The sequence below is a fragment of the Falco peregrinus genome, chromosome 4 (assembly GCF_023634155.1).
Source record: "Falco peregrinus isolate bFalPer1 chromosome 4, bFalPer1.pri, whole genome shotgun sequence".
In the NCBI taxonomy this organism is placed as follows: domain Eukaryota; kingdom Metazoa; phylum Chordata; class Aves; order Falconiformes; family Falconidae; genus Falco; species Falco peregrinus.
In genome coordinates, this window is record NC_073724.1 from 74,440,365 (window position 1) to 74,453,346 (window position 12,982).

A 12,982-nucleotide genomic window follows, 5' to 3' on the forward strand; every position below is an offset into this window, starting at 1 on the left:
GTGATTTCACATATATTCTTCAGGTGCTTTTTACATTCAAGTAATTTTGTCTGATTTAAACAATTTTCCCTTTCATTGAAAAGAGAAGCTTAGTTAAAACACATAAGGTCATCCTACTCTTATGCTCTAAATCAAGAATCCTGCTCAGTAGCACATCCTCAGGCTCAGTGTTTTCTCCTGACAGATTGTCCCCTGAGGTAAATGTTCAATAATATTTTTTTATTTCTGTGCAGAATTCAGAATGTTCTTCATACTGGGATTCCAAAGGTTTTCTCAAAATCATCCTAGTGAGTAAGTCCTCTCTGGATATTTGTGGTTTTTTTATTGCAGGTGACATACTCTCAGTCTTCCAAATTGTATTATTGCCTAGGGTATTCTTCCTAGAAACTTTCTCCCCAGATTCACCTAAACCTCTGTCAAAGAGCATGCAAGCAAAGCAACAAGCAACTTAACTCTTGTAGAAATTTTCTAGCTCTGTTGCAGTCAGTTGTCAGCTTTTCCTATTGCTCATTATTTGGTCTCTTTTTCCTTCAAAGCAGTATCTTTAGGGTTTTTTTTTTAACTCTCACCAAGCATCTCCACCCAGTTTACCCTCAGAGATTGCATCTTCCGGATTCCTTAGCATTAAATAAGCTAAGGGAGTTGGAGTGGAGCTATTTTTAAAGAAACAGACTCTTGTATTATGCCCTGAAAAAAAACCCTGCAAGTCCAATAATTCTTCGAATTCAGTTTTTGAGTGTCTGAGGTACAAGTACTGACAACTTCAAGTTTATTAAATAAACAAATATTAGATATGTAAAAGGAGAATGAAGTGAGAGTAAAATATGACACAACATAAACAGAAATGAAATACAGCTTGCTAAAGATTGCTTAGCACAACAGGATAAGGTGGCAACAAAAAAAGAGGATCTTTTTCATGTAAAGTGGCAATCAGTACACCCATAGCATGAGAAAGTTTCTCCAAAAGCTGCTGAGCAGCTAATGGAAAAATTAGTAAGAAAACAAAGATCCTCAAAGAATGTAATAAATCAGGGCTCCAGGGTCCTAAAGTACTTTTCATGCACAGAATTTAATCACATTTCATATCTTTTCTGCCAGGAATGCCAGGCCAGCAGAATGATACAGAGTCTTATAAGCCTTTCTGCTTCATTTCTGTACTGGATATCTAGTAATGTGTATTAGAATTGACTACAGACACAGAAGAAAATATTGCGTTTCATTCAGTATGCCTATTTTCTTGTTGTAAATACTTCAAGACTCATAGGGATGTGCCATTTTCTACAAATAATTAGCTAAGGGTCATATATATTTTTCTCTTTATTTAAAAATTGGCTAGTGTATTTATTTCTGATTTGATACATAGAGTTTTCATGGCATAATGCAGTTAAACGTCTTTATGGTGTTGCTGATGGCACAATACAAAAATATAAAGGAATCATTTGTATGAAAGGAAGTTGCCTAACAGTCTTTAAAGCATGTAGTTTAATGCTGCTGCCTGAAGCCTGTGTCTCAAAAATGTTTTTCTAGCATGTTGGTTGTCTTGGATCTGTTTCTGAGGCATCTAATTCTGCCTCTACATTGTAAAAGCAGCTTATGCACTTATTTTAAAATACGGATGTGGCTATGGGACAGGAACCAGAAAGTTAGGTTTTGCAATATTCAGTACTGCAGTAGCCATATCCCTTCTTGTTTTAGACTTTTGTCTAAAACGTAAGGAAAATCTGTCTGAGAAGAACTTGAAATCAGTTTTCTCAGAAATCAATCTATTTTGAACCATGATTACAGCAAAGTGATTCCACCTATTCCAGTCTCGTCTTTACCTTCTACACATGCCGCACTGCATTCTTTAATAAAAACTGAGTTGTTGTTGTTTTTTTTTAAACTAACAGAGCATCATGAGGCCCAAAATAAATGTAAAATGGGTGAAACTTACAAACTGACTGCGAATAGTCCTTACCTCCAAATAATGTTTTAACCTGTGCATTCCTTAGTATAACAACATATAGCTTTGACTGACCTTATGTATTTTATTCCTTTAACCTGATCATTTGTCAAATACGTGTTTCATGTAAAATAACATTTCATATAGATCAACATAAACAATGGTTGGTAAATGGATATGAAACATTCACTGCAGACTGTTTGGCAAGGTCATATAATTTAAGTATTTGGTGATCAGTAGTCATTTTCTTGAATGATAAATCAAAGAAGCATAGAAGAATGGTTTGGGTTGGAAGGGACCTTAATGATTATCCAGTTCCAAACTGCCTGCCATGGGGGGACACCTTCCACTAGATCAAGTTGCTCAAAGCCTCATCCAACTTAGCCTTGAACACTTCCAAGGATGGGGCATCCACAACTTCCAGTGTCTCACCACCCTTACAGTAAAGAATTTCTTCTTAATATCTAATCTGAATGTACCTTTCTTCAGTTAAAACCCACTACCCCTTATCCTGTCACTACCCTCCCTGATAAAGAGTCCTTGCCCATCTTTCCTGTAGGCCCACTCTGAGTACTGGAAGATTTCTATAAGGTCTCCCCAGACCCTTCTCTTCTTGAGGCCAAACAACCTCAACTCTCTCAGCCTGTCCTCATAGGGGAGGTGCTCCAGCCCCCTGATCATCTTTGTGGCCCTCCTCTGGACTCACTTAAGCAGGTCCATGTCGTTCTTATGCTGGGGGCCCCAGAACTAAACACAGTACTCCAGGTGGGTTCTCACAAGGGTGGAAGAGGAAGAGAACCACCTCCCTCGACCTGCTGGCCACATGTCTTCAGATGCAGCACATGATATGATTAGCTTTCTGGAATGCTAGTGCACACAGCTAGCTCATATTCCATTTTTCATCCACAAATACACCAAGTCCTGTTCTGCAGGGCTGCTCTCAATCTACTTATTGCCCAATCTCTATCTGTGTTTGGGATTGCCCCAAACCAGGTGCAGGACCTTGCAGTTGTCCTTGTTGAACTTCATGAGGTTCTTACAGACCCACCTCTCAAGGCTTTCAAGGTCCCTCTGGATGGCACTCCTTCCCTCTAGAGTATCAACCACACCATTCAGCTTGGTGTTATCCCCAGGCTTGCTGAGGGTGCACCCAGTCCTGCTGTCCACGTCTCTAACAAAGACATTAAATAATACTGGTCCCAATACAGACCCCTGAAGGACACCACTCGTCACTGGTCTCCACTTGGACACTGAACTGTTAAGTGCAACTCTTTGAGTAGGACCGTCCAGCCAATTTCTTATCCACTAAGTGGTCTACCCATCAAATTCAGGTCTCTGCAGTTTAGAGACAAGGATGTCATGCTTTGCATAAGTCCAGCAGCTGGTCTTACCTTATCCACTGGAGTGGGAACTCTATCATAGAAGGCCACCAAATTCATCAGGCACAATCTGCCCTTAGTGAAGCCATGTTGGCTGTCACCAGTCAACCTTCTGTTTTCCATGTGCCTTAGCATAGTTTCCAGGAGGGGCTGCTCTATGATCTTGCCAGGCACAGAGGTGAGACTGTCTGGATTGTAGTTTCCCAGGTACTCTTTATTTTGCTTTTTAAAAATGGGGGTTGTAATTCCCCTTTTCCAGCCACTGGAAACTTCATCAGTTTGCCACAGCTTTTAAAATATGACAGACAGTAGCTTAGCAACTTCATCTACCAGTTCCCCCAGAACCCTCAGATGCATCTCATCAGGTCCCATAGACCTGTACACAAATTCCTTAGATGGTCTCAAACTTGATCTTCTCCTACAGTGGGTGGTACTGCATTTTCAGTATTCCAAGTGGAATATAAACACATCTGTATTTTTCATAAGTTACTCTTACAATAATGCTTATGCATATTTGATAGTGTAGATATATTTGCAGGCACATAACAATAGCCACACAACCTTGAACTATTAAAAATTAATAACAGTATTGTTGCAGCACAATCAAACTAGTAGGCTGAAACAAGGCTTTACCATTTGTCAGATTCTACTGCCTGTACTGTATCTCCTTCCCCCAGAGCCCAAACCACACTGCCACTCCCCCACCTAAGACCACACTCCCACAATCCTCAGGGCTATTTAACCACATAGTGGGAACAAGCTACACCTGTACACCATCCAGGTCAATCAAACCACTGCCGCTGAGGCAACACCACAGCTGCATGTTATCAATGCTAATCAACACACTACCTTCATTTCTCTACACAGTATCATCAACAAAAATGACCCATAAATAAACAATAGCTTAAATGTTAAGTCACAAAATAATCACTGGTTCTGGTACCTGAAATTTTGCTTTATTGATGATACTTCCTCTGAATGAGCCAATACTAACCACTCAAGAAATGCTATTTAATGATTGGTATAAAATCAATCTACAATGACCGTTGCATTTTAATGTAGAGGAAGTGTAGAGGAATTGTAGAGAAATGAAGGCGGGTTAATTAAAATTGATAACATAGAGCTGTGGGCTGGCTTCAGGTGTGGAGGGCTCACTGATGTGGATAATGTGCAGCTGTGGCTGGTTCCTGCTAAGGTATTAAATAGCTCTAAAGGGTATGGAAGAGAAGGATTGTATGAAGAGGAGCACTGGATGAAGAGAGATCTGGAAGAAACAGAGGGAGGAGAAAGAGAGCACCCCAGATATAGGAGAAGCCCTGGGAGAAACATAGAGAAGAAGGGAGCTGGATGAGGAGAGGCTGGCTGGAAGAGGAGCTGGAGAAGGAAAACCCCAGTGCAGCAGAGGCAAGAAGCAGGGGGGTGGACTGGTCTGAAGAGGATGAGGAAACAGTACGGACAGTAGATGAACCTTTGAAACCTTGTGGGGGATTGGTGACTGTGCCAGGGTAAGGCGCAGGGACTACTTATTGAAGTTAACCTGGTATGGGATGGTAAAAAAAGCCTTGTTGCAGCTGGCTAGTTTTGCTAGCGCTGCAACATTTTGGTATTTGATCCAGAGGTATATTGGTTTTACTGAAATTGAAATTAAGTATGAAAGGACATTGAAATCAAGGAAGACTTTTCATCTATAACTTCCACTCAAAAAATTTGTATAGTTTTAGTTTGTGTAATAAAAACAAGTATAATAGGAAAGAACTTATTCAAAATATAAGGGAGAAAGCTATTCTTTAAAGACTCTTTCAATGAAATCTTGAAAAAAGTCAGAGGTCAAAGCCAACGTACCCTAATGGTCAAACTAATACTGCTGCTTATAGCTGATTTGTAGCACTTGCCTGAAGCATGAATTATTCACTAATAATATATTAATAATTCCATTATATTACTTGTATGTATATTTATATTTAAATAAGAAGAATGCATGCAAATAGTATAAAAATGAACAATGTGGTAGTTGGTTTTAGTATATCTGTCAAGGTTTTGCTTTTCCATTAGGATTTTTTTATGAACTCTGAAAGCACTTTAACTTGACCTGTATTAAAAATTATTAAACATAGCCCTTTGGATGCCTAATTTTCTCTCCATGGGTGTGACCATGGAACATACCATATTCTCTTTTGTTTGAGATGTAGAAGTTGCTTTAAAAGTTTTACTGGGAATAAAAGGTGTAAATGTCTTGAGACTAGTTACTAACTAGTTCATTAAACCAATGTGGGCAATTCTTTGAAATTCTCTCCAACTTGTCCCTGACTTGCATGCCCAGTTGAATCCATATTTCCCCTGTATTACTCCTCCTGGTTCCAACTTGCAGTAAGTGGCTTTCATTCCTGAATCATCTCTAATGATTCCTGTTTTCCAGTTTCCTGTACAAGGTGGTAACATAGCTGGATGAGGCGCTTACTTGAAGAAAAATATAAAACTCTTGGTTTGGTTAACCATACTTGTTCATGATTTGACAGGTGAGTGCCTCTGGTTCTGGTTCACTTCAATTTTTGGTATCTTCCTTGCGAAACAAGTTCCCGTATACTTTTTAGTCCTTCTCCTGCACTTAGCCATCTGAATAATTAAGGTATTGCTAACACATCACTGTGGTGCTATGAAAAAGCAGGTCCTCTACAGTGTATTGACTTGGACTGAATTAATAGCAAGGGATTACATTTAGGCATTTAGATTAATTTATTTGCTTGGGCTTCTCTATACTAATCACCAAAGAGATCACCCAGCATGTCTTTGTTTCTTGGTTCATCTATTATTATAGCTTATATGAACTAGTTTACATAAAGTGAGCAAAGATTAGATTATGATCACTCCACTTATCCAATCAAATGCAATTTGATTTGGTAACTAGCTTCAAAGAAAGGCAAAGCAAATGAAAAAGAGTATGAAATTACTTCTGTGTGTGGAATATTCTAATAGGCTAGGATACTTCAGCATGGGAAAGACACAGCCTGGAAAAAGGGAGATATGAGTGGTATACATACCTATGAGTATGAGGAAGAGAAGGGATATGAGCTGACAGTTCCTCATCTCTCCCAGTAAAAGAAGACACCATTAGGAAAGACAAGTAGGGTGCAAGCTCAGAGCAAAGAAATTGACGTGTTTTTTCATGCAGCAGGCAGAAAATCTGTGGAACTCCTTGCCAAGGACATTGCAGTTTCAAAAACTTCACAAAGTTCATGAGAAACTTGGACGGCCACCTGGAAGAGTCGTGCAATGGAGGTGATTAAGGAGAGAAGCCACATGGGACTCCAGAAATTCCCTAAGCTGAAATAATTTTGAATCTGAGAACATATTAGGAAGCCATATGTCTGTCCTGTCCATCCTCTTTGCTGAGTACCTGTTTATGACCAGTGCTGGAGACAGCCGTTGGGTCTGGGTGGACAAATGGACTGAACCAAAATTTCTTTTCTTATGTTTCAACCCCATAAATTTCAGGAAAGCATTTGTTCTTGTATAAAAAGAAAGGTATGTTTGTACACATCTCCACTCTCATTTTCTCACCTGTCATTGCCTCACCAAACTTGATTCTTTCCGGTAGCCACCTGGGAATGAATTTCCTGCTGGGTTAATTACTCTAAAAGCTGACAAACCTGTCGACTGCTCTTACTACAGCAGCTGTTCAGACATTCCACTATATATAACCTGTGTAATTCTCCCCTGTGAACTTGCCAAACAGCATGCAGTTGGCTGAGGAAACAAGTCATGGCAATTGTTCCTTGATGACTGGCATGCATCACCTCCTCGGTAACTTAGATCACAAAAATAGCATGTGTTTCTTAACTATATTGCCTGTGCACTCCTGTTCACATCAGTACAGATAATAATGATGCACTCTTCTGGTAATGGAACAGGTAATTACACAGCTCCCACAAGCATTCTTATATTACTTATGAATTCATATACCAAAATATGCTAAACATTGCTATTCTGACCCAATTTTGATAATTTGAATGTGTTTACAGTAGTCTCTGCAGGTAGATTGTGTACATTGCCAAGGCAATCACTGTGCAATGGTTGCAGACAAAAGCTAGACTAAACTGAAGTCATGTTCAGGATTAAATAACTACAGTGATATGGTACCTTTTAGAAAATCATTTAAAATAAATTCAAATATATGTAGGCATCAAAAGAATCATTTAGGACATCCAAACAACCCTACCTCTGCCATAAAATGAGGTCATAAAATAATTGTGTTCTTATAAGACTATATTTATATCTATTGTCAAAGACTGAATTAGATTTGGGGGAAAAAAATCCCTTTGGGATTCTTCCTACTAAAATGTTAAAAGTGCAATTTCCTTTCCATCCATGGTTCCCCTGTATGTCTTTTTCATATCACATAGGCCCTGATATCGTACTTTCATCACTAGAAACAATCCACACATGGAATTGCTAAAATCCCAGTGAGGCTGACATCAGCAATGTTACTTCAACATTTTCATGCAATTTCAAAGAATCTCACTCTTCCATCCAGTTTAAGAAAATCAGGTGTGAATAGTCCCTTTCATCTTAAAAACTTATTAAAAAAAATTGCAAAAAGAAAACATGCACTTACAGTGACTTTGAGGGTCCTAGTATTTGCATGTCTTCCTGCAGCCACACATCGAGGGAAAAAAGGTATTCTAACTAATGCCTCTAAAACATTAAATAAACCTTGTCCATGGAATTATGTACCATTAGTATTACAAAACCTCCTAGAATATCTCTTAGAGTACCTCTAATAAATACAAGCTGCAAAACATGAGAATGAATTCTCTTATTTTTGTATATCCATTGCTATCATGTAAAAGTTCTTTTTCTCCTGATATTGTATCGATGGGGTGTTTTATTACAGCAAGACTTCTTACATTACCTCAGGCTGTGAAAATGTTATTTTAAGTTCTTTCAGAATAATGTCACAACCCGTCTATTAAAATTAACCATTGGCATGTGAACTGCAAGCTGCTTAGTAGCACAATCTCTTCAGCTAATAAAGACCATTCCTCCCTCCCCAACTCCCCAAATGGTGAAGTGGGCCATTGTAAGGCTGAACTCCTTATTAGAACTGTTTGCCCCATTTACAACTGTCAACGAGGGTCATTCAGAAGGCAACCTGCCTGAACTTTACCTTCACCCAGTAACCCTCAGAACTATCCATTATAACACTCATCAACCTTAGGAGGAATGAAACCAAAGAAAATCTGTTAGGCAAGAACAAAAGTTACAATGAAAGAAGAGCTTATAACAGCATTCTTGGTAGGATGGTATTTTTTTCAGTTCTTTGAAAAAGTGAAGGCAAATAAAGCCCAGAAAAAGAATAATGAGTCTGAAAACCATTATAGTGGAAACTGTGCTAAATACAGATAGGAAATAAACTATAAAAGGGCCATGGGCACAAACAGAAAGGAGGTAATTATTTTATGGCTCAACTTTCCTCCCTTTTAGGTACCAAGATCATAACTATATTTATTGCACTGGCCAAGCAGTCACAGAAGTCAAGATGTCTGTCTGTGCTTGTGCAAGTATAGCCAGAAGAAATTTGTCCTGGCAAGCGAGTCTATCAACTTTGCCTAATGACATCCAGCAGGTCTTTTTTCCAAAGGGAAAGATTAATCTCTCATTAATGACAATTGTAAAGATGATAACACAATTCATTACCCCGTTCTCTGCCCAGGAAAAGACTTAAGGAGGTCAGAGTTCTGACTCAGCACTGGGGTTTTTTTTTGTTTGTTTGCTTGATTCAAATGTGTAAACTCAGAATTTTTATGCTGTTGAGTGGATGAAAGTACCTGTATCAAAAACTACTCTCACAACACAACTTATGCAAATGCCCCCTCTTGGACTCATCAAAAGCACTTCAAATCCCTTGCCTTGTCCCAAAGAGAAGTTCATATAGTCCAATGAGAACCAAAACAGAAGCCCTGCTGCCAGAATCTCAAACGCATTAAATATATTCCTTTCCCTGCCCTTCACACACCTGTTGCAGCACGAACACTGGGAAGGCTTTACCTTTATGACTTTTGCCATGTAAAACTTCCTTTTGGCAACTCCAAGCAATATATTTGATCCAGACTTGGATATACCATCTTTCAGACCAAAGACTCACAAACTACTTAAGAATAAGCAGCTGTTTGACAAGGTAAAGCAAGGCTACTTGGCAGTTTAGGACAGGAAGTACAGAGAGTTACCATATGAAGCTTTAAAAAACTGGAGCAATATCCAAACTGGAATGTGGCCAAAACACTAGATCTAACAACTTTACTCCCACAAGCTCTGAGACATTTATTTCTTAATCCTCCAAATCTACTTTAATTGTGTGTAAGGAAATGTCTGTATTAAAAGAGGAAAATCAGGGTTACAGGAGTTCTTTTACAGCTCCTTTGTCTGCACATACCACTCAAGTCAAGTTTCCTTCCCATTGTTACACTATCCAGTTAGGGATTCCTTCTTATTTGTTTTTTTCTTCTATCATTTTCTCAGTTACTCCTCTTCACTCTACTTCATTAATTACTGCTAGCTCTTCCTGCCTGCTGCTCCCTGTTCTAACCCTTTAATTAGTACCTTCTGAAGTTGGTTAGGGTACCAGAGAAACTCTGATTCTCTCTGTCAGTTGACTGATAAAAATGTGGAATAGATATATGTGATTGAACAGCTGTCTTGTCCTACCACTTCATTATTTTTTTCCTGCATTTATCTTTACCACTTTTTCAGCTTCACATATTTCCATAATTTCTACATTGAATCAGTTGTTCTGCTTTGTGATTAACTGGCAGACAACATGTTTTTAGAGGTCTCTGGATCATGGATTTTTAATAACAAAGGAGTCCTTTCTTTCAGATGTTATATTTTTCACCACATTCAGCAATACAAATAATAATTCAATATTCTGAGTCATGGGAAATCATATATATTAAATATTTGCTCATGTCATGTTTCTTTCTAGTTTTGGAAGGTCATTTGAAGTTGTAGTGTGTATCATTATATTCAGAGATAGCGCTGTGGTGCTGTGCATGAAGAGATTGATACTTATTTTGCTGGTTACTTTAAACACCAGAAATTATTTAATCCCACTAATCAAAAGGGTTACATATAGATTGTGTACAATAATAACAATAAAAAACTAAATCAGTTTAGTTTTTCAAAATTAAATGTAAGAAATGGACAGGCACTAAGGAATTGGGGATGCTGATTTTTTTCAGAAATGTTCATTACTTAGAATCTCATTTACATTCATAGATTTTTTAATGTTTCAACTATTTAGAATAGCATATCCAAGAAACATGTTGTAATATTCACTGCAATAACCATGTGTCAACATTTTAGAGAGGTTTATATATATTACATCAACACAAGATACCCTTCTGCAGTGTCCATATAAACCACACTTGCAAGACACTCTGAAGTACACACTGTGTTGGGTGGAGTTCTGATTTCACTTCTGGCAATGGTACATGCTTCAAAGGCTGTAGAGTATCATGTCAATTCAACATTACATGGCTGGTTCTGAAGGGGAAGTAACTCCTTAGAATAGGGTGTAGTCTCCACAGATGTTTAGCCTGGAGGTTGTGAGAGTCCCTGGAAAATAAATGAGCTATGGCTGGAGGAGTCCTAATTCTGCATTTGCAACTGTATTGTTTGGAACAAATAAAAGGAGCTCAGAATACTTTACAAGTTAACCCTAAAACAAAACTCTTAAATTACATGATAAACTAGAATAAATGCCACCAAAAGATAGATTTTCCTTAAAAAAGGAAAAAAAAAATAAATAAAAAATACCTGAAACAATCAGATAAGGGAGATCATGCAAATTGTACCAAATAAACTAAACAAACCCACTATTTCCATTTTCATCCAAAGCAGAACTTTAAATACAGTCCCTTTTCTCATTATACAAGAAAAGTACATGAAAGTTTCTTAAAATGAATTTTCAAATGGAAAAGTGTTGTGAATCATCATTCTCATGCTCAGACTCCCTTCAGGCTTCTTGATGTGACTGAAGCCTTTGTTTAGAGAAAGTGAACAGGACGTGATTAGATGAGATTAACTTTGACTAGATTTATCTGCCCCCTGTTTTTCATCGATTTTCTTGTTGTAAAGAACTGGTCACTTTCTCATGGCGGGATAAGAAGTGGGTAAAAAAAGCATAAAGAAAAAGAAAAATAGAAGAGAGCAAGAGAATACTTCAACATCTTATTCCATTTTACTTAAAAGCTTAATTGCTCATTCAGAACAGTTGGTTCCCAAGCAACAAGAATGATGATTTCTGCAGCAAAACTACGCAAATGTAGAAAACTTAGAACAGTTCACAAGAGCATGCAATCTGCAAGTAACAATTTTTATGTCAAACAGTTTCAGTTGCTAATTGTCTGTTTAACAGCTGTAAGAACTGAGAAATTAATTTAACACTGAGAGATTTCCAAAGGTCAGTCTGTCACAAATATGCCCAACTTCTGCATACCAACTATCCTAACAAGACTTAGATGCCAATTTGCCTTTCATATCTTCCCCAGCCTAAGCCTAGAGTTTATTTCTAATTAAATGGCCTTATCCTTATAAGAATACATTAATGAGTAAAGGTGTATTGAATAGTTAAATCTCAATGAAAGCAGGTGGGTGCTCATCATCTGAAATAATTCATCCTGCTTGCCAAGAAATCTAACTTTGTGCTTCACTTTTTTTCAATCCTACTTTTTAAAACACTAAAACAACTAGGATTTCAATAAATGTTGATTTTTTTTATTCTTTTATATAATTCAGAAATGTACAGAGAGAAATCATTTCAAAGTTAAGAATTGCAATTTGATGGCAATATTATTACTTCTTTTTCTTCACTAAGAGCAAGGAACAAGAATTACTCGCAATCAAACTTTGCTTTACAAAGTCAGTATTTTGACATATATGTGTCATAAATCAGGCATTTTTCAACCAGGCAGTCACCTGAGGTAGGATGCATGCACTTCACTTAGTGTCAAGTGTCTAAAAATTAGAGGTCTAGGCTGTTAGTCATCTTGATTCCCCAATTATCAGTGGAAATAGGCATCTCTCCAGAGAAATTTGTATCTTCTTTAGATAAATGTTCAAGACAGATGATATTAATCTTTCTGTGTAGGATATTGTCTCCTTCCAGTTACTGTAGAGATAGCACAGACAGCAAGTTCAAACTTCAGGCATGGATTTCTGATAGTAAAGGCAGACATCTGGGGTCCCATTCAAAGATGCAGTCATTCAGGTAATATTTTTTTATAGGGAGTCTAAGCTTAAGCTCTTGAGTAACTCAAGATTTTCAAAAGCTGCACTCAGTGTGGCATTAGAAAATCAGATTACAAGTGTGTGGGCACAAATAGTGAATAAGTTTAACTGGACCCACTTTTGAAATTCTTCGCATGGTACTTTGACTTTGCAGATTTCATGAAACTGATCTCTATTTCTTTAAATAATTATGTATAAATAAATAAATAAATATAGTCGTGGATTTCTGTAAATTCAGTGTCATTATCTATGCCAGTTTTATAGTGCTATTAAATATTTTTGTTATAGCTTATTAAATGGCAATAAAATTTAATATCAGATCCATTCTCCCTTTTCTGTCCCACCCTCTAATGGACATATCAGTGCATAGTAAATG